The 24,795-nt window shown below is 38.9% G+C and overlaps 1 long non-coding RNA gene across 1 annotated transcript; it reads right to left on the bottom strand.

Moving 5' to 3' along the window:
• Positions 1–612: 612 nt before the first annotated feature.
• LOC142176990 (uncharacterized) lies at positions 613–14,942 on the bottom strand. The gene is made up of 4 exons (XR_012705771.1): positions 14,703–14,942; positions 14,318–14,380; positions 6,988–7,588; positions 613–846 (listed from the first exon to the last, which is right to left on the bottom strand). It is a non-coding gene; the product is annotated as an uncharacterized LOC142176990 (long non-coding RNA).
• Positions 14,943–24,795: the final 9,853 nt, after the last annotated feature.

The raw sequence follows: 24,795 nt of genomic DNA, 5'->3' as shown, positions 1-24,795 counted from the left end.
CGAAATCCTCGCCTGCGTCACCTGCTGTCTCTGTAAAATAAAACAGCGGGGAGTGAGTCGGTAGTTCAGTGAGTAATAACACTTAACCACAACCGTTTTTAATTGGGGATAAGTCAGAAAATATACTAGTATATTAAACATAAACTATCATAAGAATGCCTTTTCAGAAACAATAAACAATTTTCAGTCTCCTCATGTTTTGCTTGTAATAAAATACAATTAACAATTCAATAATAAGCTCGGTAGACATTGTATAATATCAATATTCATATTTGGGATGTTTCAAAGAACGGATCATATAATCGGTATAATTGTGGACTTCTTCGCAAGAAGTCAAATATAATGGTAGTCCCTACTCGAGGGAAATCAGTAACGGTATGCTAGTTATACCTTTCCACTAGCAAGGGCTGTAATAGCAATCGGTAATTACAAGGTGCATGTCATGACCCGAAATTCCCACCTTCGGACCATGATGGCGCCTAATATATCACTTGCTAGGAAAGCCAACGTTAGAATAATATTACCCAATTTTTAAACGATTTTTAAATTATTAATAATCAAAGAAACAAATGCGGAAGCAAAGTTTAAAATATAGTGAATAATCCATAAAACAACAACGGTGTCTAAATACTATCCCAGAATTGGTGTCACAAGTACACGAGCTTCTAGAATTATACAAATAAAGGTCTGAAATAAAATAAAGCTGTCTGGAAATAAACACATAGCTAAAGAAAAATAGACGGGGACTTCAGAACTGCGAACGCCGTGCAGTTATGCCTCAAGTCTCCTCTGAGTAGCTGAAATTCGAGCAAGTCTATGGTACGCCACTGGGACCAACTCCAAAATCTGCACAAGAAGTGCAGAGTGTAGTATCAGTACAACCGACCCCATGTACTGGTAAGTGCTGAGCCTAACTTCGACGAAGTAGTGACGAGGCTAAGGCGGGTCACTTACATTACCTGTACGCAATGTTAGTAACAACAACAATAATAGAAATAGATCAGGTAATTTATTTATAATAATTGAAGCCAACTCCGCAGTCATAACCAATTGTCATTCCATTGATTCTATTGCAGTGTGCAACCCGCTCTCACAATATATTCACATTCAAATTCTATTGCAGCGTGCAACCTGCACTTACAATATATTCACATTCAATTCTGTTATGGCATGCAACCCGTTCCTCCAATATATTCATTTTAATCAAGTCTATTATATATTTATTTCAATCAAGTATATATAGATATTTTAATAAGTCTGTTGCGGCGTGCAATACGATCCCCCAATATTGACTTTCAATAAGTCTATTGCGGCGTGCAACCCGATCCTCCAATATAGACTTTTGAATAAGTTTGTTGCGGCGTGCAACCCGATCCTCCAATATGGACTTTTTAATAAGTTTGTTGCGGCGTGCAACCCGATCCTCCAATATGGACTTTTTAATAAGTCTGTTGCGGCGTGCAACCCGATCCTCCAATATGGACTTTTTAATAAGCCTGTTGCGGCGCGCAACCCGATCCTCCAATTTATCAATTTCAATCAATTTTTATAGAAACAATTTCCCCAATAAATGCAACAATTGATATAAAATTATAAGACAACAAGCATAAAATAATTATGATTTAATCATGAAACAAACAATAACAAATAGCAAATTATTATGAAAATCAGGAAGAAAATAGGCAGTTTAATATTTAATATGCTAAATGTCAAATAACAATTAAAACACATAATTCAAATAGCATGTAACAATTAATGCAGGAATTCAAGAATTAATATTTGACAAAGAATAGGAGAGAAACAATTATTATAATAATTAATTTATGATTTAAAATAATTTATGATTTTTCAAATAAGCAGACAAATAATTAATTTGACGACGTATAGACACTCGGCACCTCGCCTATACGTCGTTCACATGCAATTCACATAACAAATAATTTAAGGGTTCTATTCCCTCAAGTCAAGGTTAACTACGATACTTACCTCGCTTTGCAAATTCTAATTAATTAATCGACCACAACTTTTTCTTTTAAATTTGACTCTAAAAGCTTCAAATCAATTCACAAACAATTCGATATACTCAATATGAATCATAGAAATTAATTTCATATGAATTTACAAATTTTCCGGATAAAAATCCATAATTCATTAAAATATTTGGCAGTGGAACCCACATCTCAAATCCCGAAAAAACTTACGAAATCCAAACACTCATTCCGAGACTAGTCCAACCATACAAAAATTATTCAATTCCGATGTCAAATGGACTTTCAAATCTTAAATTTTCATTTTTGGAAGATTTTATAAAAATCTGATTTTTCTTCCATAAATTCACAGATTCATGATATAATTGAGTATGAAATCATGAAATATAATCAATATAGGATAAGGAACACTTACCCTAATGTTTTACCGTAAAAATCGCCCAAAACGCGCCTTACCCGAGCTCAAAAATGGAAAAGAGTTGAAAATGGGTCGAAACCCTATTTCCAGAACTTAAGTTATGTTTCTGGGATTTTTACCCTTCGCGAACGCGGTCAGTGCCTCGTGTTCGCAAAGCACAAATTTGTGCTGTCCAATTTTACTCTCCGCGAACGCGAGGCTTGCCTGGCTTGGCCTTTGAGAATGCTAGATGCCCTTCGCGAATGCGAAGGCTAATTTACCTGGCCAGCTTCCTTCCCTTCGCGAACGCGAGGCTTCGATCGCGAACGCGAAGCTTCTCACCTCAAGCGTTCGCGAACGCGGCCCCCTCTTCGTCAACGTGAAAAGTAATTTTCATCTGCCTCTAGTTTCTTCTTCGCGAACGCGAGCCCCCTCTCGCGAACGCGAAGAAGGATACCAGAAGCACATTTCTGCAGTTTTTCCCAAGTCCAAAAATGATCCGTTAACCACCCGAAACCAACTCGAGCCCTCGGGGCACCAAACCAAACATGCACCCAAGTCCTAAAACATCATACAAACTTGCTCGCACGATCAAATAGCCAAAATAACACCATGGACTATGAATCGGACACCAAATCAAAGGAAATTTTCAAGAAAACTTTAAAACTTATATTTTTACAACCGGACGTCCGACTCACGTGAAATCAACTCCAATTCTCACCAAATTCGGCAGACAAGTCATAAATATTATAGTGGACCTACACCGGGCTCCGGAACCAAAATACGGACCCGAGGTCAATAAATCCAACATCAGTAATTTTTTAAAAATCATTAAGCTTTAAAGCTTTTAAATTTTCATCAAAATTCAATATCTCGAGCTAGGGACCTCGGAATTCGATTTCGGGCATACGAACAAGTCCCAAATCACGATACAGACCTACCGAAATTGTCAAAACACTGATCCGGGTTCATTTGCTCAAAATATTGACTAAAGTCAACTCACTTGAGTTTTTAAAGCTCTATTTCACATTTTAATCCATTTTTCACATAAAAAAACTTTTCGGAAAATTGTACGGACTGCGCACGCAAGTCGGGGAATGATAAATGGTGCTTTTCGAGGTCTTAGAACACAGAATTACTTATTAAATTTAAAGATGACATTTTGGGTCATCACATTCTCCACCTCTAAAACAAATGTTCGTCCTCGAACGAAGTTAGAAAAAACGTACCTGAGCTGGTGAATAAGTGTGGATATTTATTCCGCATGTCCGACTCGGACTCCCAGGTAGATGCCTCTACCGGATGACCTCTCCATTGCACTCGAACTGAAGGATAACTCTTAGACCTCAACTGCCGTACCTGCCGAGCTAGAATAGCCATCGGCTCCTCCTCGTAAGTCAAATCTTTGTCCAATTGGACTGAGCTAAAATCTAACACATGGGACGGATCACCATGATATTTTCGGAGCATAGACACATGGAACATATGGTGAACTGCTGATAAACTAGGTGGTAATGCAAGCCTGTAGGCTACTTTACCACCCTTTCAAGAATTTCAAAGGGTCCGATATACCTAGGGCTCAACTTGCCCTTCTTTCCGAACCTCATTACACCTTTCATAGGTGAAGCTCGGAGCAATATTCTTTCTCCAACCATGAATGTAATATCACGAACTTTACGGTCGGCAAAATCTTTTTTCCTAGACTGAGCTGTACGAAGTCGATCCTGAATAATCTTGACCTTATCTAAGGCATCCTGTACCAAATCGGTACCCAACAACTGAGCCTCTCCCGGTTCAAACAAGCCAACAGGCGAACGACATCACCTTCCGTATAATGCCTTATATGGAGCCATCTGAATGCTCGACTGGTAGCTACTATTATAAGCAAACTCCGCAAGTGGCAAGAAATGATCCCAAGAACCTCCAAAGTCTATAACACAAGCGCGAAGCATATCTTCCAATATCTGAATAATGCACTCTGACTGTCCGTCTGCCTGTGGATGAAATGCTATGCTCAACTCCACCTGCGTGCCTAACGCACGCTGTATAGCCCTCCAGAAATGTGAGGTAAACTGCGTACCTCGATCTGAAATAATAGACACGGGCACACCGTGAAGGCGGACAATCTCACGAATGTAAATTTTAGCTAACCTCTCTGAAGAGTAGGTAACTGTAACTGGAATGAAATGTGCTGACTTGGTTAACCTGTCCACAATGACCCAAACTGCATCAAAGTTTCTCTGAGTCCGTGGGAGCCCAACAATAAAATCCATAGTGATACACTCTCACTTCCACTCAGGAATTTCTAACTTCTGAAGCAAACCACCAGGTATCTGATGCTCGTACTTAACTTACTGACAATTCAGACACCGAGCTACATATGAAACTATATCCTTTTTCATTCTCCTCCACCAATAATGTTGCCGCAAATCTTGATACATTTTGGCGGTACCTGGATGAATAGAATACCTAGAACTGTGTGCTTCTTCAAGAATTAATTCACGAAGCCCATCCACATTAGGCACACAAATACGACCCTGCATTTGCAGAACCCCATATTCCCCGCACAACAACCTATTTGGCATCACAGTGCCACACGATGTCCTTAAGGACAAGTAAATGAGGATCATCATACTGCCTCTCTCTGATGCGCTCATAGAAAGAAGACCGAGCGACTGTGCAAGCTAGAACCCGACTGGGTTCTAAAATATCTAACCTCATGAACTGATTAGCCAAAGTCTGAACATTTGTAGCTAATGGCCTCTCACCAACCGGAATATATGCAAGATTGCCCATACTCACAGCCTTTCTACTCAAAGCATCGGCCACCACATTGGCCTTTCCGGGGTGATACAAAATGGTGATATCATAGTCTTTCAACAACTCCAACCATCTTCTCTGCCTCAAATTAAGATCCTTTTGTTTGAACAGATACTGAAGGCTACGTTGATCAGTAAATACCTCACACGAGACACCGTAGAGGTAATGCCTCCAAATCTTCAGCGCATGAACAATGGCTGCCAATTCTAAGTCATGAACATGATAATTCTTCTCTTAAACTTTCAACTGCCGTGACACATATGCAATTACCTTTCCATCTTGCATTAATACGACACCAAGCCCAATGTGAGATGCGTCACAATATACCGTATACAATCCAGAACCTGTGGGTAATACCAACACTGGCGCCCTCGTCAAAGTGGTCTTGAGCTTCTGAAAGCTCAACTCACACTCGTCTGACCATCTGAATGGGACACCTTTCTGGGTCAATCTGGTCAATGGGCTTGCTATAGATGAAAACCCTTCCACGAACCGACGATAATGACCTGCTAAACCGAGGAAACTCCAGATCTTTGTAACTGAAGTAGGTCTAGGCCAATTCTGAACATCCTCAATCTTCTTAGGGTCCACCTTTATGCCTTCTGCCGATACAACATGCCCTAAAAAGGCAACTGAGTCTAATCAAAACTCACATTTTGAAAACTTGGCATATAACTGATTATTCTTCAAGGTGTGAAGTACACTTCGAAGATGCTACTCATGTTCCTCTCGACTGCTGGAGTAAATCAAGATATCATCAATGAATACAACCACAAAAGAATCCAAATAAGGCTTGAACACCCGATTCATCAAATCCATAAATGTTGTTGGGGCAATTTGTCAACCCAAATGACATCACTAGGAATTCGTAATGCCCATACCGAGTTCGAAAAGCTGCTTTAGGACATCAGATGCCCTAATCTTCAACTGATGGTAACCAAACCTCAAATCGATCTTCGAAAATACCTTGGCATCCTGAAGCTGATCAAATAAGTCATCAATTCTTGGTAGCGGATATTTGTTTTTGATAGTGGCCTTATTCAACTGCCGATAGTCTATACACATCCACAATAATACTGGTGCGCCCCAGGGCGAGACACTGGGTCTAATGAATCCCTGATCAAGCAAGTCGTGTAACTGCTCTTTCAATTCTTTCAACTCCGTTGGGGCCATACGGTATGGTGGAATAGAAATGGGCTGAGTACCCGGAGCCAAATCAATACAGAAGTCAATATCTCTGTCGGGTGGCATCCCCGACAAATCTGCAGGAAATACTTCTGAAAATTCACAAACAACTGGTACTGAGTCCATAGAAGGAACATTGCACTGGGATCGCGAATATAAACCAAATAGGCTAGACATCCTTTCTCTACAATACGCCGAGTTTTCATATAAGAAATAACCCTGCTGGCAGAATGACCAGGAGTTCCTTCCACTCTAACCGAGGTAACCTCGGCATAGCTAGGGTCACTGTCTTGGCATGACAATCCAATATAGCATGATAAGGAGACAGCCAATTCATACCCAAGATGACATCAAAATCTACCATATCAAGAAGTAAAAGATCCACACTAGTCTCACAATTACCAATAGCAACCACACACGAATGATATACATGATCTACTACAACGGAGTCTCCCACCGGTGTAGATACACAAACAAAATCACTCAGAGAATCACAAGGCATAACCAAATATGAAGCAAAATAGGAGGACACATACGAATAAGTAGATCCTGGATTAAATAGAACTGAAGCATCTCTATGGCAAACTGGAATAATACCTGTGATCACAGCATCAGATGACTCGGACTCAGGCCTAGCTGGAAAAGCATAAAATCGGGGCTAGGCACCACCACTCTGAACTGCGTCCCTGGGACGGCCTCTAACTGACTGGCCTCCACCTGTAATGGTATGACCTCCACCTCTAATGGCCTGACCTCCACCTCTAATGACCTGGCCTCCACATCTAGCTGCCTGACCTCTACCTCTACCTGGCTGAGCAGGCGGTGAAGCAACCGGTGCCGGTATGATGGCATGCGAATCCTGTCGATATCTGTTACTCGCCAATCTAGGGCAATACCTCATGATATGACCAATGTTCCCACACTCATAACACCCATCCTGATGCCGTGGCTGCTGAAGTTAAAGCTGACCCAGATGGGCCGGATAACCGCTGTAGTAACTCTGGAGTGGTGGTGCACTGATAGGAGCTGAATGTGCACTAAATGCTGGCTGTCCATAGTAAGGCATAATAGGACCGTGACTCCCTGAAGCACCGGGAAAAGCATGAAGTGCTGAATGAAATGGTTTGGGAGGATGACCCCTACCAAAATTACCTTTTTTCATAAAAGCTCTTAAACCTTTAAAGGCTATGTGTGTTTGCTGAAACCAAAAAGCAAACATGATAGCTTGTGAAGTTAAAGTAATGAAATTATAGAACTAGAATTAAAGTTAAGTTAGGTTAAAAATATTGAATGGTTATTGCAAACTTATACAGAGTGAGTTTCTTCCTTTATCGAGTTAGTTATTTAGAATCAATATTTATCAATTTCAAGAGTTTAAATTTTAGTTTTAGAGCTTAAATATAATATTTTACTCATTAAGATGGGGTACACGTACAACGCGTGTATCCTAAGACTAGTATTACTAATATTAGTCAAATGCTACCAATATTAGCTAATTAGCTATTTGTAGCCAAAATAAGGTCAAATTTTTGCTTTCTTTTGAGTGGGTATTATTGGAATAGATTTGGTACATCTTAAAGAGTTTAAATCTCATTTTTAGGATGATTTGATTGAGTTTTGAGGTAGTTTGAATTGAAAATTCGAAGTAGAAGATGAGCATGGAAAAAGATAATATGTATATCACAGTGTGTATCACACACACACACACATATATATATATATATATATATATATATATATATATATATATATATATATATAAAATGTGTATCACATGTATATCCATGTACATCTGAGTGATACATGTATCGCAGAAAAAAATTTAAACTAGATTTTAACTATGAATATTTGATACCAAACTAGTCAAAATTACCTTCAATCTTCCTTAAAATTTGTATATTGCCTCATATATATATTTTTAACAAATTCCAATCATACCCATTAAAACACAATTGCCTAATTTTTTTAATATTATAAATTATTGGTAATGAATTTTGATGCCAAACTAGTTTAACTCACCTTCAGAATTTGTATATTGCCTCATCTATGTGTTTTCAACGAATCGCAACATTATCCATTGAAAATAATCTTTTTTTGCCTATGTCTTTTTGAATATTGTATATATAACGACCCGACCGATCGTTTTGAGTTCTAGCATGTCATTCGGCGGTTTGAGACCTTGAGTAGCTTCACTTTATATATTATGACTTGTGCGTGTAGTCGGTTTTAACTTTCGAGAAGTTCAGTCTTGATGTGGAAGAATAATTCTCAATTCGGAAGCTTTAAGTTGGAAGAGTTTATCAAAGTTTGACTTCTGAGTAAACGACCTTGGAATCGAGATTTGGAGGTTCCTATAGATTCGTAAGGTGATTTCAGATTTGGGTTTCAGGTTGAGCATCGGTTTGTCCGAGAGTGATTTGGCGCTTATTATCGAAAATTTGCATTTTGAAGGTTTTCAAATTTACTAAGTCTGACTTGGAGTAGACCTTGGTGTTATTGGACTCTGGGCGGTGTCCTGGGACCTTGGATAGGTTTATTTTATTGATTGGAACTTGTGTGTGAAGTTTGGTCGTGATCCGAAATGTCTAAATGTGATTCGGATACGTTTGGTGAAGTTTGAAGGTTTGAAAGTTAACAGAAGGATTTTGATCGATGATTCATGGTTTTGATGTTATTCATGGTATTTCGAGCCTTTGGATAAGTTTAAATAAGGTATGTGGACTGGTTGGTATGATTGGACGGGGTATCGGGGGCCCGGGTGTATTTCGAGGTAGTGTTGGACCAAGTTGGTGTGTTTTGATGTTTCTGGTTTCTGGTGCTGGTGTTGTGCTTCGCGAACGCTATGAGAGTCACGCCTTCGTGATGAAGGAATTGGGGGCTGCTACTTTGAGCATCACGATCGCGATAGGGGAGTCGCGAATGCAGAGAAGGAACTTGGGGGCCAGAGATTTTTTCCTTACGCGAATACGACATGGAGGACGCGAACACGAGGAATAAGGGGTTGGGCGGATTTCCCTACGTGAACGCGGAAAGGAGACCGTGTATGCGAACAAGGGGTTCATGGCAGAGGACTTTTGGCCATCGCAAACACGGTTGGCCGTACGCAAATGCGCAGGTTTGGAGGGTAATGCTCCGTGATTGCGAAGAAGGATGCCTGGGCAGTGTATAAGAATGCAAATCGGAATTTGGGTCATTTTTATCCCATTTCTCTCATTAGAGCCAATTTTGGGGCGATTTTGAAGGAGCTTTTTCATCATCCATCATAAGGTAAGTGATTCCTATCATCATCCATCATAAGGTAAGTGATTCCTACTCATTGTTAACTAAATACATGGATTATAAATGGACTTTAACATGAAAACTTCACTAACATGAAATTGTGAGATTTTGGAGAAAAATCTAGAAATAGTACTTTTGAGTTTTGACCATGAATTTAGACATGGAATTGAGAATAAATTATAAATCTGAGATCGTGGTGCTATGGGTAATATTTATCTTTAAGAATTTTTGGAATTTCGGCACGTGGGCCCGGGGTTGACTTTGTTGACTTTTCGTGTGGAGTTGAAAATTATTTTAATTGTTAAATTATGAGTCTTTGAGTATTTTTTGATTGGTTTGCACGTTTTTGGACTAGTTTTAGATCGTTTGGCATTGGTTTGCAGTGTTAGAGAGGCGTTGGAGCCGGTTATCGGATTTCAGAGCGAGGTAAGTCTCCTGTATAACCTTGTAAGAGAGAATTTACCTTGTAGGTGCTATATTTCTTACGTGCGTATGCTAGATTCTTGATCATGTCCGGGTAGACTTAGGATCACACCATATTTTAATTGTACTACTTGAGTTATTCTTGGCTCCTTATACTCCCTTTTACGGAATCCTCCCGCATTGTGCGTATTCGTCCGAAAGTTTTTTGAATTTGATAACACATACGTATATTTGTGAGTGGGGCCAGTGACCCGTCAAAGTTTCATATTCTTATAGGATCGGATGAACACCTCAGCAGTATTCTTATGGGATCGAGTCGTTAGCCTCGGCAATATCATGTAACATATTGTGGGATTGAGTCATTCGCCTCGGCAGTTCTATGAAACTCTCTTATGGGATCGAGATGTTCGCCTCGGCAGAATAGTGTGTAATATTAGATACGGAGTCAGCGTACTTATGAGTCCTTCTGACTTGAGATGTGACATTTTATCTAGTGTTGTCCATTATGTATTTTATTCAAGGTAGTATCCGGCATTTAAGGACTTCGTATTTACTCTTTTGTTGAGGATCGTGTTATGCATGTATATCTGTTTTGTTGCTTTTACCTGCTATGCCTTATACCTGTCTACTTTTATTGTACTTTGATTATTCGATTACTAGTAAGCGTCGATATTGACCCCTCGTCACTACTTCTTCTAGGTTAGGCTAGATACTTACTGGGTACGAGTTGATTTACGTACTCATACTACACTTCTGAACTAATTGTGCAGGTACTGGACAGGTATATTTGGTGGTCATCTTGGCGCATAGGCATAGCTGCTGAAAGGACTTTGTAGGTGATTTGCATTCCATGTTACAATCCGCAGCACACGAAGTCCTCATTTCATTCATTACTATATCCTGTCTATTTTATATTCTAGACAGATGTTGTATTAGTATTGTACTTCCTAGTAGATGCTCATCATTTGTGACACGGGGTTTTGGGTATTTTTAGTAGATATTCATGGTTGTACCTAATGTTTTTATCATTTTTCTTCATGTTTTATTTATACTCTATGACTTGATAAGGAAGCACATGTATTTCCATGGTTTCCAAATTTAATTCCATATACTTAATGTAATTCCTGATTTTAAAAGTTCAAATATGGATAATAAAGTTAGAGGTTTATTATTGGCTTGCCTAATGGCATCGTTGGGCGCCATCACAACCTATGGTGGGAATTGGGTCGTGATAACTTGGTATCAGAGCATTAGGTTCACTTAGGTCTCACGAGTCATGAGAAAGTCTAGTAGAGTCTGGAGGATCAGTAGGAGACGTCTGTACTTATCTTCGAGAGGTTACATGGCTGTTAGGAGAACTTCCCTTTCTTGATTCCTTACGCGCAACTTGATTTCAGTTCCTTCCTACTCATTCGAATACGATGTTGAGCACTTGATATTAGTTGGGCATCGAGGAGTTTTGGCGGTGCTATAGATGTGGTGCAGGATATTTTCCCTGCATTATGAGGGAAGACTACTATCATTGCCTCGTGGAAGGGTGTTCGATCTTTTCAGCCAGTGTTGGTGTTGTTCATGATTTTGGGGCTCTAAATAGTGCATTGTGATGTTTCTAGTGTTGTTATCGTGCAATGTTCGTGTATAGGGTAGGGTGTTTACTTATGTGTTGCGGAAGTGAATGCTTCAGGAGGAGGATTATTCGATTTGTGATTGTAAGATTCAGTATTTAATTCCATCACGGGAGAGGTAATTGGACTATGGATGTTCAGTCTTTGGTTAACGGAGTTGCGAGATTGGATATTTCTGAACTTGGTAGGATTCTTATTTGTGTGGTGGTGTCATTGTCCTTGTTTGAATGTATTAAGTCACAATTGATATAAAATTATAAGACAACAAACATACAATAATTGTGATTTAATCATGAAACAAACAATGACAAATATCACATTATTATGGAAATCTGGGAGAAAATAGGCAGTTTAATATTTAATATGCTAAATGTCAAATAACAATTAAAACACATAATTCAAATAGCATGTAACAATTAATGCACGTATTCAAGAATTAATATTTGACAAAGAATATGAGAGAAACAATTATTATAATAATTAATTTATGATTTAAAATAATTTATAATTTTTCAAGTAAGCAGACAAATAATTAATTTGACAACGTATAAACACTCGTCACCTCGCCTATACGTCGTTCACATGCAATTTACATAACAAATAATTTAAGGATTTTATTCCCTCAAGTCAAGGTTAACCACGACACTTACCTCGCTTTGCAAATTCTAATTAATTACTCGACCACAACTTTTCCTTTTAAATTTATCTCCAAAAGCTTCAAATCTATTCACAAATAATTCGATATACTCAATATGAATCATAGGAATTAATTCCATATGAATTTATAAATTTTTCGGATAAAAATTCAAAATTTATTAAAATATTCGGAAGAGGGACCCACGTCTCAAATCCCAAAAAACTTACGAAATCCGAACACTTATTCCGAGACGAGTCCAACCATATAAAAATTATCCAATTCTGATGTCAAATGGACCTTCAAATCTTAAATTTTTGTTTTTGGAAGATTTTACAAAAATCTGATTTTTCTTCCATAAATTCACGGATTCATAACATAATTGAGTATGAAATCATGAAATATAATCAATATAGGATAAGGAACATTTACCCCAATATTTTTCCCATAAAAATCACCCAAAAATCGCCTTACCCGAGCTCAAAAATGAAAAAGAGTTGAAAATGGGTCGAAACCCCATTTTCAAAACTTAAGTTCTGTTTCTGGGATTTTTACTCTCCGCGAACGCGGTCAGTGCCTCGCGTTCGCGAAGCACAAATTTGTGCTGTCTAATTTTACTCTTCACGAACGCGAGGGCTACCTCGCAAACGCGATGCTTGCCTGGCTTGGCCTTCGCGAACGTGAGATGCCCTTCGCGAACGCGAAGGCTAATTTTCCTGGCCAGCCTCCTTCCCTTCGCGAACGCGAGACTTCGATCGCGAACGCGAAGCTTCGCACCTCAAGCCTTCGCGAACGCAGCCCCCTCTTCGCGAACGCGAAGAGTAATTTTCATCTGCCTCTAGTTTCTTCTTCGTGAATGCGAGCCCCCTCTCGCGAACGCGAAGAAGGATACCAGAAGCAGATTTCTGTAGTTTTTCCCAAGTCCAAAAATGATCCATTAACCACCCGAAACCAACCCGAGCCCTCGGGGCACCAAACCAAACATGTACCCAAATCCTAAAACATCATACGAACTTGCTCGCGTGATCAAATCGCCAAAATAACACTAAGAACAACGAATCGGACACCAAATCAAAGAAAATTTCCAAGAAAACTTTAAAACTTATATTTTTACAACCGGACGTCCGACTCACTTCAAATCAACTCCGATTCTCACCAAATTCAGCAAAAAAGTCATAAATATTATAGTGAACCTATACTGGGCTCCGGAACTAAAATACGGACCCGTGGTCAATAAATCCAACATCAGTAATTTCTTAAAAATCATCAAGCTTTCAAACTTTTAAATTTTCATCAAAATTTCATATCTCGAGGTAGGGTCCTCGGAATTCGATTACAGGCATACTCCCAAGTCCCAAATCACGATACAGACCGACCGAAATTATTAAAATACTGATGCGAATCCGTTTGCTCAAAATATTGACTAAAGTCAACTCAGTTGAGTTTTTAAACCTCTATTTCACATTTTTAATCCATTTTTCACATAAAAAACTTTTCGGAAAATTGTATTGACTGCGCACGCAAGTCGAGGAATGATAAATGGTGCCTTTCGAGGTCTTAGAATACATAATTACTTATTAAATTTAAAGATGACATTTTGGGTCATCGTAGTGCACCAGGTCTAACGAGCCCGCTGTTAGTTACGGGATCCTTCAATGTCTACTCCCATTAATACATGTCTATGTAATCCGTATACTCGTAGAAACATATTTAAAAATAATATAGGGTATTTCGATTCTTATCAAATCATGTAATTTTATTTTGATAACAGTAAATTCAAGTAACGGTAAAACATATCTAGTGAAATATTTCAAACAATGGTAATCATCTCAAATAACTATTTCGGTATCATATCGAGTAAACGACTTGTCCCACATGCAACACAAAATAATCGGTAACATATTAAAAATCATTTGTAAATCATGCAAGTTATGAAAACACAAGTTGCGATAAGATTACTACTCACAGTACTCGTGCTGAAATACCGATTGCTTCACCTCGAGCAAACGTACAATTTCCTCCAATCAATCTATAATCATATAATATTGATCACGTGTCAATGCCTCATTTAGGCTAATTCATCACTAATTTAGAATACCCAATCCTCCAAGTTTTATATTTGACTCTTAATTCGCCGGATTATATTTACCCACGCGATGAGTAATTACTAATATATCAACTCCAACCTATTCATATAATTTATTAATCCAATTTCATAAAGTTCTATGGATTCTTCAGAAAGATAATTCTCAATTACGTGAATGAACCAGTGAAATTTCTATTATTTTGTAGAATCTTTAAATCATGGAAAACGAAATTAAAATCTACAGAAGAAGAAGTTCAGGTATTACCCGTAAGAATCTATTTGTGCTTTAAGGTTTATCAACTGCATCAACTTCTTCCTCCTACTTTTCTCTTTTCTTTCCTTCTTTTCCTGCTTCTGTTATCGTTTTCTTTTCTTTCCAATTTAATAATTCGATTGCGAGTGTATTTAGGACCTATTCTTTAAGATTGTATTGCGGCAGGAGCCTTTGCTTCGTAACCCCTACCTTAATCCCTATTCTTTGTTTTTTTTGGGCTTTACCAAGTCTTTCCCATGGGTTTTGGCCATTATCCTTTTTTTTTTTTGGTTCAATTATTTTGGCTAAATGACTATTGTGTCCTTTAAATTATGAGGTATTACATTGTGGCAACCATCCGATGAGAGAAGATACACTCAAGTCTGAGGTAGGCAAGCATAGTAGCTACCAGCATCTATTTGAGAGGTGCACCTCTAACTATGATGTTTTCGTCGCTTGATTTAATCCTATGAAGTTGTTGAGATAGTGGAATTCATGCAAATAACATTATGGTTATTAGAGTTATTCTAATAATGTTATTAGAAATTCTTATAGAGATAATTATAATTATTATTTACATGTATGTGCCTAGATATGTATTTACATGTAGAAATAATATTATTTGTATATTGAGGAATATAAATTATGTGATGTGAGTTATTTAAGTGATTTTTGGACCTATTTACATGCGTACATATTAGCTGGGGAATAAAATAAATCTGGATAATATATAAGGGATTTTTTACACAAATAGCCGTCCAAATTAATTGTTTACTTTTTTAAACCTTATACATAAATTATACATTGATTATACATAATTATACACATTTAATATATAAATTATGCATCTAATATACATTCGCTGGCTATTTTTAGTTTAAGTTGTAGGGTGGTCGACTATTTGGATTAATTCTTCTAATATATAAGGATGAAGAATTGGGCAGAATCAATGTTATTCTTGTTGGGTAAATAAGGTCTTGGTTCCTAAAAAACTAAAATCACACAAACAGAAAATTATCGAAAATCATTAGACGGCTAAACTGAAATTTAGGAAAGACCATAGCTGCTACTTGTATAACACTTGGTATTATCATCAACTAAGTAGAATTTTGGGGTAATAAGGATCAATCAATGTGGCGTCAGTGATCAATGAAAGGAACTAAAGAAACTTCTATTTCAGTTGTGCAGTCGGCAAGTCACAAGGTATTTGAGTACTTTTTATGTTGTAATTATTACTTTAAAACATGAATACTGTTAAACATGAATTGTTTATTGGATATTGGGTGTAATTTGTGATATTGAAATATGTGAAATTACTTTTAAACTCATGGATTGAGGTACAGAATATTGAAACTTAGGTCTAAGCTTAAAGTATAACAGAATTGAGAGTTGACCCATCAATTTACATAAAAATTGAAACTTGAAAATAGATTTGGATTCTTCAACTTATGGGTAACTCGAACACGTCGTGATTTGACCATATTAACATGAAGTTGACTTTTTAGTTGCCTTTTATTTGACATTCCAAAAATTATGAAATAACCTCGACTAGCATAATTGACTTCGTTAGTCAATATTTTTATAGATTAAGGTCTTTGGAGGCAGTTTGGTTGTTTTTTTTTTTAACGTCGCAAGGTTAGAGGACTTTCCATTTGCGAGGTAAGTGGGACTTTAAGCTTTAATGCTTAATTTTCCAAAATCCGTTGTGAAAATGTGTTTTGTCTGCCTGGTTCATGTGTTGGGACAAGCGTGTGCTTAGTAGAATCGATAGTCTTGGACTAGTCACAAATATATATTTTTATGAAAAGCACTAAAAATTATTTTATAAGTTTTTTAATGGCGTGATACGGCTGTGAGCCATGACGTTGGGTTTGATGGTGTGATACAGATGTGAACCATGATGTTGGGTTTGATAGTTTGATACGACTGTGAGCCATGATATTGGGTTTGATGATTTGATACAGCTGCGAGCCATTATGTTGGAGCATTGTGTATGCTTTTGTACATCACGCGAGCATTGTGTTTGCTTCTTAATATTATTGAGGCATTTTATATGCTTCAGTGGGCATTGTGTATGCTCTGTCATATATTTGAGGCATTGTGGTGCCGTCGTGGACTTGTCGGGGTGTTAGTTAATTTGCTTCACTTCCGTTTATTACAAGTCCTTTGTGTGTATTGTGTTGAGATATGTGTATTCATATTTGTTAATCCTTGTTAACTCTATTGATACATATTATTGCATTGTTGTATAGTTATAGTATGTATTATATGTCATATTTGCTTTGGTGTGTTTTTATTTTCTAACACTTGTTCTAGGGGTATTTAAAGTGATGGGTTAAGGATATTACTATTTCAAATATAACTCACTCCTTACCTGCATGTCGATGCATATACTATTCGTGGAGACGAAGCTAGTAGCTGTCGAGTTCGTTAGAGTTGATCTAATTATTAAGGTGTGCCACCGCATTGTTCGTGGAAGCTGCCAAAAGAGTCTTTATTATTTATTTTATAATGTCTTTTATTTTGGGGTTTACACACTCGATCTTGAGTCTTTTGTAATTCTCTTAGATGCTCCATAGTCTAGTGTGGTATTTGGGCTAAATAAATATTTATGGAACAATTTGGATTATTCATCAATCACATTTAATTATTGAAATGTTAAGAACTTGCATTTATAAGAGGTTGAGTTTTGAATAAATGCTAAGTGTATGGTATAAGCTGGTTCGCTTAGCAGGTAGTGTTAGTTGGATGCCAATCGCGTCTAGGGGGTATTTTAGGACGTGACAAGGAGCATGAAATCTGATATTCATTCATCATATACATGTGTTCTTGTATATGTGCTTCTGTATGATAAGATTTGGACTGGATGCCTGTGACCATGCCATGTGGATTGTATTGTTATGTCTGTGACCACGCCGGACGGATTGTGATGTTACGCATGTGACCATGTCAGATGGATTCTATTATTATGCCTGTGACCATATCGGGCGAATTATGATACTGTGTCTGTGACCACGCCAGGCGGATTGTGACATCAACACATGAGTTGTCCATGCGGATTGATATTATTAGCGTGTGAGTCATCCATGCAGCATGTGAGTTGTCCGTGCGATTGATATTATTAGCACATGAGTTGTCCGTGCAGCGTGTGGATACAGATCCATCCCCTAGAGTCACCATCTCATATTTCTCTATTGATGGTGTATACGTGGATTGTGAGAAACCGACGGGTTTCTAGTTGATGTGAGCTCTGGGAGAGATGGTTACTATTATTTGGATCGGGTTGCGCGCCGCAACATACTATTATGCGGTTATTGCATTTCATCTTTACTTTCAATTTTCTTGACTGTTTACCTGATTTACTCGCATATCTTCCTTAAAGGATGGGTTGTAGAGCAGAACACTTTAAAATAAAGAATCGTGAGCACCAAGGTGGTTTTACCTGAGATTTCCTGATTTTGTCATATATATGTTCTATACTTGTTGAAATTATGAACTATACAGGTGATAACGAGCATCATTTATGATTCTTGCTTCTATTACCTCACTCGGGTTAGTTAGAATACTTATTAAGTACATGGGATCAGTTGTACTCATACTACACTTCTGCACCTTGTGTGCAAATCTTGGAGTCGATATTGATGTGAATGACGGGAGCTGGCATTGAAGATGTACCCGCATTCCATATTTCGCTACCATTAGTTCTTGGTAGTTCTAGATTTGAGATTTTGTTCATGTACATTTCAAACAGATGTTGTCTCATTTTTCATTTCAGTTTGTAAATTTAAGTCCTTGTGGCTCATGACTTGTACTACCAGTCCTGGGAGAGTTGTATAAAGATTTAGTTATTTCACTTTTGAATCTTAATTTTATTATTAAATTGTGTTTACTGTTATTTGGCTTACCTAATGGGTTGGGTTAGGTGTCATCACGACTAGTCAGATTTTGGGTCGTGACAGAAGCATTGCATTTTGTCGCAGTCCGTTGGAGTCTCATCCCTTATATAGATAGTGTTAGTTTTGCTTTCAAACAATATATTATCTTTTTGGATATTTCTTATAGGTTCAGTTAGAGCTCATTACTCTGCACTACCTAGTTCTAGGGAGATGTTTGAGTATTGCCTTTGAATTCTAATAACTCCATGTTCCGCTTTAAAATTAATTCTTGTCTTATTATATCCTGATTTGGTATCCGAGCTATAGGCTCATGGGTTCTACGAGTCATGAGCAATTTTAGTAGGTTTTTGCGGATCGGTACGGAGACGTCCGTACTTATCTTTTAGAGGCTACGGAACTATAAAGAAAATTTCACTTCTCTCATTCCTTATTGTGTGGATTTATTGATTTTGGAATTTGGGCCTTTGTCTTTCTACTCTCTCATAGATGGTGAGAACACGAGGTTTAGTTACTGATGATACTTCTCCCAAGGCTAGTGTTGCTAGAGGTCGGGGTAGAGGTAGATGCAGAGCATGCATCGTAGAGAGGGGCCATGCTAGGTCCGCAACTGAGGCGGCACCAGTAGCGCCGGTAGGGGAGAAGGCGCCTGATGGACCTGTTGCTACCCTTGGACTTCAAGAGACCTTGGTACACTTTCTGAGTATGTTTGGGACTTTGGCTCAGGCAAGGTTGATTTTGGTTGCACCAACTACTTCCCTGGTTGGGGGAGGAGTCCAGAGTCCTGCAACACATACTCTAGAGCAGCTCATGTTAATCAGGCTCCAGGTATTATACTGGTGCAGCCCGTGATTGTGGTTCAGCCCGAGGTCGGGCCAGCTGTGTCAGTTCAGGAGAAAAAGAGGTTCCAGAAGTATAATCCTCCTCATTTCAGTGGCGGGGGTTCTAAGGATGCACATGGTTTCTTTGATCAATGTCACCGTATGCTGCGTACAATGTGTTTGGTGGAGTCGAGCGGGGTCAACCTTACTACTTATCCGGTTGACGGGACCGACATACAAATTGTGGCAGACTTATGAGGCGAGTAGACCAGTTGGCGCAACACCACTTACATGGTCCGATTCTCTGATCTTTTTTTGAGAGAGTTTATTCTACAGACCGATAGGGATGAGTTACGCAGTGAGTTCGAGAAGTTAGGCCAGGGGAATATGATTGTGTCAGTGTATGCCATGCGTTTTACAGAGTTATCTCGTCATGCATCTGCCTTGGTTTTCACTGATAGAGAGAGAATCCGTAGATTTATTGAGGGGCTCGCCTACAGCCTCAGATTTGGGATGGCATGGGAGTTGGAGACTGAGACTTCATTCCATCAGGTTGTGGAGATTGCTAGAAGGTTGGAGTGTATTCGTGTGACAACCCAATAGGTGGTTTTGAGAACTAGCCTTTATTTTTATGTTTCGAGATCTCTCATAGATTCATTTGATGTTATATTACATACATGTGTGGTCCGTGTTATTTTTCGAAAATTTTAATGTGAAATTTTGAAGAAAATGTGATTTTTGGATTAAATTAAGGTTTGGGTTGACCACATTCAACGCTCTTAGTAAACAACCTAAGATCAATGTTTTGATGATTCTAGTAGGTTTGCATGATATGTTTTGACTTGTACGCACGTTTGGTTGAGGTCTCGGGTTACCCGAGCGTGTTTCGGTGCAGTATGTGGAAGATTAGAATTTTTCTTTTAATATTGAAATTCTTTATTTGTAATGATTTATTCATGATTCTAGATGTTATTTTGCTAATTTATGATAGCGAGCGAGTTTGTATGATGTTATTACACTTTTGTACATGTTCAGATTGGAGCCCGAGGAGCTCGTGTGAGTTTCAGATATGTTATGGTTGAGTTTGGAACAACTGATGCTTAGTATTTTCTGGTGCAAAGTTGCAGGTCTCATATTTGCGAGAACTTGATCACAATTCCGAGCCTCACATTTGCAATGTCAAGTTCACACATGCGAACATGGGCTGGGGGATGGGTCTTCACAATTGCGAAGAAAGGTTCGCTTTTGCAAAAAATGTTGTGATCACTTTTGCAACTCTTGTGTCGCATTATCAAAACTGTGTTATGTAGAGAAGCTTCGCATTTGCGAAGCTTGGATCGCATTTGCGAGTGGGTGTTCCTTCGCAAATGCAAACATAATGTCACATTTCCGACTACTATAAGGCTAAGACACTGATTGGTCCGAATATGGGATTTCGACCAAGCGAGCCCGGGGTTGACTTTAATAGACATTTTTAATTTAGTTAAATATTAAACCCTTTTCATTCATGGGTAGTTTCTAAATCTTGTATTGCATTGTTTGAACTATATTTGACTAGATTAGGTTTGCTTGGAGGCTTGTTCTAAGGGAAAAGTCGTGGTTGATTGTTGATTTGATTTCGAAAAGAGGAGTGTCTAGGTTAACTTTGATTTGATGGAATTATGACTTGATTGGTCTATTTTCTATGTGATTTATGTGTGGGGACAGCGTATATGCAAGGTGAGGAGTGCATATGCGTTGTCATAAGATAAGCATGCAGGGCGGGCTTCTTAATTGCGTGTTTTCATTTATACCATGCTTTCTTTATTCCATGTTATTACTCGTTTAGAGCATTAATTGTTAACTTGTCTTTACTTTTTAAATTCATGCTTTCATTCATTACATACCTTAATTTGCAATATATTTCCATGTATCCGTATCTTCATTTATTGTCTGCCTTTACTTGCCTTGTGTTTTGTATGTTGTTAGATAGCCACTTTTATTTGTCTTATATCTTTATTCGTTTAATTCCCTTATTGCATTTAATTGTGTAATACACCGTAGTTGGTTATATATATATATATATATATATATATATATATATATATATATATATATATATATATATATATATATATATAGATATAGAAATGATATTTGGGATCGGGTTACACGCCGCAACAAATATTGATATAATATTTGGAATCGGATTCACGCCTCAACGGTATTGATGTTGTATATGGGATCGTGTTGCACGCAGCAACGGTATTGGGGTGTATGTGTGTGTGTGTGTGTGTGTGTGTTTGTGGATTAGGTTGGGCGCCACAATGGAGAAGTTATATTATGGAACTGTTCTTAACTGTTGGTTCCGCATCCGGGTGTATTGTGAATTTGAGCATGGATGCTATTTTGGAGCCCTCTATTATGTATTAGTTTTCCAATTCTTATGTTAATCATTGTTTCTCTATTCTGCTATTATTTTTACTTATACTTGATATGTTTATAGTGAATGCGTTGTTATAGCCTTCTCACTATTTTATCGAGGTTAGGCTCGACACTTACGGAGTACATGGGGTCGGTTGTACCATACTACATTTCTGCACTTCTTGTGCAAATTATGGTGTTGGTCACAACAGCATTTAGTGGAGGCTTGCTCTGACTGTTATTTACCCAGAGATCTGAGGTAGAGCTACATGACGTTCGTAAACCCTGAAGTGCCCTTCTTATCAATTATACTATTTATTTAATTCGGACTGTTGTATTTCATTTTGGACCTTGTATGTAACACTTTTTTGGTTTTAATTTATCATATTACCAATATTTCATAGTTAGATTCTTAATCGTATGCTTTTAATTTACTAAGACTGGATAAGTGTTTGACTAGGGTTGGCTTGCGTAGCAAGCGAATGTCATGCGCCATCACGGCCCCGTAGTTGGGATTTTGGATCATGACAAGTTGGTATTAGAGCACTAGGTTTCCTAGGTCTCACAAGTCACGAGCAAGCTTAGTAGAGTCTTGAGGATCGGTAAGGAGATGTATGTACTCATCTTCTAGAGCTATAAGGCTTTAGAAAATTTCATTTTCTTTCTTTCTCTATCGTGCGACTTCATTCTATCGCTGTAGTTTATATCATTCTTCTTTTAATCTATCGCATATGGTGAGGACACGCACGACATGTACAATTGATCAGGAGTCGAAGCCCCAGGTTGCAGCCACTGCCAGGGGTAGGGGTTAGGGACGGGCCGATGGAGAGCCAGAGCCAGAGCTCAGTCTAGAGTATGCGAAACAACACATATTGTTGAGCCTCAGAACGAGTAGGATGAGGATATCCTTGTTCAGACTATGCAGTAGGACCAGCTCAGGTACCAAAGGTGTTCATTGCTACCCCTACTTTAGGATGCCCTAGTCCGCCTGGTTGGCCTTACGGAGAGTGTGGCCTAGGCCGATGAGTTCCCTATGGCACCAGCCATCTCTCAGGCTGGGGGAGGAGACCAGAATCCCGCTACTCACACTCCATAGCAGGTGGCTCAAGGATATCAGACTCTAGCAGTTCCACCAGTTGGATCAGTTCAGCGTGCTAAATGTTAGCCGAGGTACACCTTCTGAATACCCTAAGGATTTATTGGACCATTTCCATGAGGTATTGCGCAACATGGGTATAGTGGAGTCCAACGGATTTGACTTCGCAGTGTTTCATATGCATGGCTTTGCCAAGTAGTGGTGGCAGGAGCATGCCCGGGGAAAACTAACAGGTTCAACTCCACTCACTTGTGCTCAATTCTCATAGCTATTCTTGGAGAAGTTCATCCCCTTCACCTAGAGAGAGGACTTTTCGTAATAAGTTTGAGCGCCTCCAGTAGGGTAGCATGACCGTTACTCAGAACAAAACCAGATTCATGGATTTATCCCGCCATATAGTTATCTTGCTCCCTATAGAGAGAGAGATGGTGCAGAGGTCTATAAATGGCCTTACTTAAGACATCATGCTTCAGATGTCTATAGAGACCGAGGATTATATATGTTTCACTCAAGTTGTGGAGATCGCTAGGCGAATCTAGAGGATTTGTTGCCAGGGTAGGGAGACGGCATATGAGAAGAGGCCTCGTCATTTCGGTGGTTTCATGGTACCTCATCTGGAGGCAAGGGTTCATTTAGTAGAGGCTATCCTATCAAGCTGGTTTAGTTAGTGCTTTAGGTATCACATGGTGATTCGGGTAGTCGTGGTTCTTATAGGTCTTGTCTTGAGCAGCTAGCATTCAGTGCACATTCAACTCCCATTAGTTCATCGCCAATTCAAAAGTACCATAGTGATTACTAAGACCATCAGGGTCAGTCCCAAATTCAGTAGCCACGTTAGCAGAGAGAGTGCTTTAAGTGTGGAGGTATGGGTCACATCATGAGGTACTGTCCTAGGCTTCAGAGAAGTATACCACAATAGGGTACTCGTGCCATAATTCCGGCACCGGTTAATTCACCGCCTGCTGAACCAGCTAGAGGCGAGGGTCAAGCAGCCAGAGGAGGAGGTCAGACAGCTAGAGGTGGAGGCCAGTTAGTGAGAGGCCGTCCAATATGTGGAATTCAGATTAGTGGGGCTCAGCCTCGTTGCTATGCATTCCCGGCTAGACTTGAGGCGGAGTCATCTGATGCGGTCATCACAGGTATTGTTCCAGTTTTCTATAGAGATACATCCATTTTATTTGATCTAGGATATACTTATTCATATATGTCATCCTATTTTACTTCATATTTGGATATGTCTCGTGATTCTTTGAGTACTTTCGTTTATGCGTCTACGTCTGTTGGGATTCAATTGTGGTGAATCAGGTTTATCGTTCTTGTTTGGTCACTATAAGGAGGTATGAGACTAGGCAAGAGAGTGAGGATAGGGAGGCCAAGAAGCCTCATGATTTTGGAGGATTTGGTGGCTCCTACTCTGAGGGAAAGTTTTGTCATGGCAGAGGTTATATCAGTCGACCAGTTCAGTTCGCACTTCAGGTTACTCATAGTGCTCCAGTTAGCTAGGGTCCCTAGGGTACTCATACCAGACAACCATCTTTCAGTGCACATTCTGCACGGGGTTCCTACAATGGTTACTCCAGTAGTTTGGAGAAGAATCAGTACTAGCAGTCACGCCCGCCGAGGGGTTGTTTTGAGTGTAGTGATACTAAGAACATCATGAGAGATTGTCCTAGACTTCAGAAGGGTGGACCTCAGCAGGGTACTCGGGCTATGGTTCCCGCTCCAATTGCTACTACACCTGCACAACCAGCTAGAGGTGGAGGACATGCGAGTAAAGGGCGTCCTACAGGGGAAGGCCAGGCCCGTTGTTATGCTTTCCCTAGTAGGGCTGAGTTCGTTGCATCAGATGTTGTCATTACAGGTATTGTTCTAATCTGTCATATAGATGCATT

This window comes from Nicotiana tabacum, chromosome 23 (genome assembly GCF_000715075.1).
Source record: "Nicotiana tabacum cultivar K326 chromosome 23, ASM71507v2, whole genome shotgun sequence".
NCBI lineage: Eukaryota > Viridiplantae > Streptophyta > Magnoliopsida > Solanales > Solanaceae > Nicotiana > Nicotiana tabacum.
The sequence above is the reverse complement of the archived record's forward strand: the minus strand, read 5'-3'. Positions and strand labels throughout refer to the sequence as shown.